A 5,083-nucleotide genomic window follows, 5' to 3' on the forward strand; every position below is an offset into this window, starting at 1 on the left:
GTTCTAACAGAAAACAGAAAGGAAAGTAACTATGTGTAGGGAAATAGAAAAGTCAGACAAAGTAAGTTATTATAAACGTGATTAAGGGGAGCAGAGGATGTGCGCTGATGATGGGAGGAAGTTACCACGGCTGCTCTCCATCTTGAACAGCCCAGATCCTGACTGTCCTGACATAGGCCTTTCTCACAGTATGGCTGAAGGGTGCATGTATCGGAAACGATTAGGTGTAGGTAGCAAAGACTCTAAATCAGGAAAGGTCAAGGAGATAGAAATTTACTTCTCTCACGTAAAAGTCAAGACAGGGTGGTCCAGGGCTCATGTGGCTGTTGTGCTTCTCAAAGTCCTCAAGGATCCAGACTCCTTTCATCTCACTGCTCCCCAACCCCCGGGGTGTTGTGACCTTCCACCTACGGTCTAACATGAAGGTCAGGACACCAGCCACCACACTGGAACTCTGGGCAGTAGGAGAGTGAAGGGATGAAGAACAAAGCTGCACAATGGCATGTGCCAGCTGCACTTTAAAGGAGGTATCTGGCAGCAACCATGGGACCTCATTAGCCAGGACACAGTCACATGGCCACACCCAATCGCAAGGTATGCTGGGAAATGTAGTCTTTCCATGCATCCAGCTAAAAACCAGGGTTTCTATTACTATGGAAGAAAAAAGGTTGCAGGGGCTTCCCTCGTGGCGCAGTGGTTGAGAGTCCACCTGCCGATGCTACGGGACACGGGTTCATGCCCCGGTCCGGGAAGATCCCACCTACCGCGGAGTGGCTGGGCTCGTGAGCCATGGCCGATGAGCCTGCGCGTCTGGAGCCTGTGCTCTGCAGTGGGAGAGGCCACAACAGTGAGAGGCCCGCGTACCGCAAAAATAAATAAATAAAATTTAAAAAAAAAAAAAAAGGTTGCATATTGGGGTACAACTGGCAGTCTCTGCCACAGTGAGACAGAAATTGATCAGTGGGATGTGTCCTCCATGTGTTGTTCCCAAATGCTGGTCCTTAGAACCAGTGCCAACCCACAACAAAGTGTTCACTGGGCTCTGCTGAAATGTAAGCAAATTTGTGCAACGTGGTGATTTTTTAATAGTTTTTTTAAAAAGCGACTGTCCATGGGAACTTCTGTGGAGCTCCCTGAGACACTGTCCCCTTCTGCCACCCTCAGACACATGGGGAACAGCCGGTGGTGCCTATGACTGGCTGCCCGAGACCCCTCTGCCAGAGACCATGGGGCCATATTTTTCTGGGGTCTTGTTCCCGCCTCCTCTAGGATCCCTGTGTGGGATTGGTATTAGTTAGAAGGCTTTTGGCGGCATGTCGAGAGGCAGAAAGTATGGACTGAATCATCTCACATGACAAGAAGGTTGGAAGTAGACAGGCTAATTCTCTGCCATTCTCTTGGCGTCCCTCTCTTCGTCCTAAAATACTTGCTGCGGCGCTAAGTATCACATTGTCCCGTGACTGCATCCAAAGCAGGAAGCAGTGGTCCTCTGCTTTCTCTCGAGGAGGAAAAACCTTTCTGGAACCCTGCTCCTTAACAACTCACTGGGCAGAACTGGGACACAGGGCACCCCCAAAACCGCCGACTGGCAAAGAGCAGGATTACCTTGGCTGGCTTAGAACAAGCGTGATTCATTCCCTGGGGCTCAGCACCTTGTTACAGCATCAACCAATGGTGTCTGCCACAGCTTCTGTCTGTCCTCTGTCCGCTCCAGGCTCTTCTGAGGGAGGGGGTGTAAAACCCAAAATGTATCTCTGCACGTATAACTGCCCCTCAGCCAATTCCCTCCCTCCTGGGAATTATCTAGTGGGGCAGAGTGGCTGAGAGAGGGTGACAAAGCACTGCTTTAATTTATCTCATATTCTCCACCATGAATGGTATTTGCACACACGAGTTCCATTTATCCCTTCTGAGTGTGAGGCTTTTGGAACTCAAAAACCCATAGATGACTCAGCTTCTCTATTTCAGGTCCTCATCCCTTCCCTGAGTTAATGAATGACTGGGTAGGGTAGGGTGACAGGGGAGAATATTTTTTCGTCATACTCATCTGTGTCCCCAGGATAGCCTGCAGCTCCCTGAGGGCAGAAGCATGGTTTTGTACCCCTAGCACGTGACTGTCAGTAAAAAGTCAAGCAATACAGACCTCTCAGGGGCAGGAAAGGGAGCTGTCAAATAAGTCAACAGATTTGAACACTAACCTGTGCATTCACAAGTCAAGTGAGATGACATTTTAGGTCCCCCGAACTTTCTGATTTTCCTGAAAGGGAATATCTAGATCAGAAAGATGAGGTGTACCAGCTTAAGCCAAGGTAACTAGAATATTATCTCAGTCACTACAGGATTAACAAGTCATGCCTGTTTCACACATGAAGGGCATGGAAAGAAAGTGTTAGAGTTGAAAAGTGTTCAAGATGGGAGGGACCATCTCCAGTGCTATGACGCCCAACAGAAAGGTGGTAGAACTGGGTTACAGAATCCCTCGAATTTGTGCCAACTGTTACACTCCGAGTTAAGAGCAGCTTGAGAGGTAAAGCTTATTTACTAAGAACAAAGCTCGTAACACAGAGGATAGGGAAGCTATTGACTATATTCGGTAGAAACTTAGCAAAATGTTGAGATGTTCAAAGACTGGAGTTATAGAGATTTAGTGTAAAATTTCCTTCTCACTGTAGATAAGACCTTCTTTATATATTTTTTTAGCATTTTTATAACAGCTTTATAGAGATATAACTCACATACCATATGACTCAGCGATCTAAAATGTACCATTTAATGGCTTTTAGTATATTCAGAGCTGTGCAACCATCGCCACAATCAATTTTTGAACATTTTCATCACCCCCCTCCAAAGAAACCCCACACTCATTAACATTCCCTTTCCCCCTCAATCTCCTTAGCCCCTGGCAAACACCAATCTACTTTTTGTCTGTATGGATTTGCCTATTCTGGACATTGCATATGGATGGATTACATGATAGTCAGATACTGTAAGTGGCCATGAATTTCATCATCCTCGTAGGTAGTATTGCTACAGTTAAACAGACTAGAGAGAGCCACACCTGTCACTAAATGGGCACAGTCACATAATCAGGCCATTGTCAAGGAATATATGGAAAAAGTTGAGACAACCATTAATTCCTTTAGTAGAATATCTGAGCTATTTGAAAATTAATAGTAATATAAGATCATATATATTTTTAAAATTTTATTAAAAAAATTTTTTTTGGCCGTGCCACATATCTTGTGGGATCTTAGTTCCCCGACCAGGGATCGAACCCAGGCACGTGGCAGTGGAAGCACAGGTTCCTAACCACTGGACCGCCAGGGAAGTCCCAAGATCATATTTTTTTACTTGTAGTATTATTAGTATTGCTTTTTCTTTCTTTTTTTTTTTTGCGGTACGCAGGCCTCTCACTGTTGTGGCCTCTCCCGTTGCGGAGCACGGGCTCCGGACGCGCAGGCTCAGCGGCCATGGCTCACGGGCCCAGCCGCTCCGCAGCATGTGGGATCTTCCCGGACCGGGGCACGAACCCGTGTCCCCTGCATCGGCAGGCGGACTCTCAACCACTGCGCCAGCAGGGAAGCCCTTAGTGTTGCTTTCTAAAAATCGTTGTTCTTGGTATTTCCTCCTGCCAATTTGTACATGCAAGCCCTGCCATTCTGCCTGTTCTCATTACCAAGGGAAGGCTTGAAATGCAGAAAGAAGAACGATGAAGAACCTCTTCATTGCCCTGTTTACTGCCCTGTTTGGTGGCACTGCTGAGGTCCGGCGTGCACTGGCATGGGCCCGCATCCACCGGGAGGGAGGGGCGCTTTGGTCTTATGTGCATAAAGCTGCCATATGGGCTGGCAGCAGCCCTTCCCTTAGCTGAGAATGGAAAGGGTTTAGGTTTAGGCAGTAGACAGGAGAATGCTTGGGTCAGAATCAGGCTTCACCAAAAGACCCCACACATAGATGTCAGAGGGCCTCACGGAGGTGAGATCATACCTTTTCCCCCTTTAAAAACATCTGTTTGCTTCTCGGTGCATATGGCACAGATCTACACTCATTTCCCCCAATGATGACTGCCAACCAGTACTGTCCAATAGAACCTCGTGTGATGCTGGAAGTGTTCCACTCTGTGCTGTCCACGTTGCAGTGGAGCACCTGAAATGTGGCCCATGTGACTGAGGAACTGCGTTTTCAATTTTAAGCAATTTAAAGTTAGATGCCACACTTGGCTCGTGGCCGCTGGACTGGACAGTGCCGACACTGAACATTTCCATCATCGAAGACAGTTCTATTAGACGGCATTGTTCCTTCAGAAAGCAGCCCTCACACAGGGTTCGGCATGGATTTGGAAGGATAAGGGAGTGGGAAGGTGAGACAGGAAAGGAAGGCATGTCCGCACTCTGGGAGCCAGTGTAGGGCACACACTGATTATCTCAGAATCACCCCGCCAGAGAGGTAAAGGAGTCGGTGTGTTTCTCCACCAAATCCCGTCAGTCATTGACTGAGCATTGATTGAGGGGTGTTCATTCCTGGGCACTTCCACCTGCTCAGGGCGTGGACTCAGAAGGCTCTGTAGCCAGAGGGAGCCTTCCGGCCGGGCCATGCAGGGCGGTGGTTAGGGTTGCCAAGGCCTGAGTGCTTGGGGCCTGGACACGGCCTGCCTCTGCCACTCCTGACCCGAGTCTGCTCTCCAGATACTACTGTAATATTTCACGCATATCCTTAAGGACATTTTTGCATCTATAAATAGAAGTACATATATGTAAAAACATGTTTCTTTTTGTTTTCCATTTACGCAGATGGGGCCATTCCATACATACTCTTCTGCATTTTGCTTTTTGCACTTAATAGTGTATCCTGGAGATATTTCCTTGTAGTCATTTCCTTAATTTCCTCCGCTTGGCTGTCTTCATCACGAAAAAGTTCGGACTTAAAGAGAAAAAGAGCTGCAATGGCTTGGCTGAAAGAATGCAAAGAGATTTGTGTTTAGCTTATGGATTTAGAAGGCAAGCTGTTTGTTGACACTGCAGAGCTTCATTCAAGGCATTTCAGGATGGCGTGATTTTCCCGTTAAAGACAAATGGGAATTTGC

The sequence above is a fragment of the Monodon monoceros genome, unplaced genomic scaffold (genome assembly GCF_005190385.1).
Source record: "Monodon monoceros isolate NGI ecotype Baffin Bay Population unplaced genomic scaffold, NGI_Narwhal_1 Super_Scaffold_22, whole genome shotgun sequence".
Classification (NCBI taxonomy): domain Eukaryota; kingdom Metazoa; phylum Chordata; class Mammalia; order Artiodactyla; family Monodontidae; genus Monodon; species Monodon monoceros.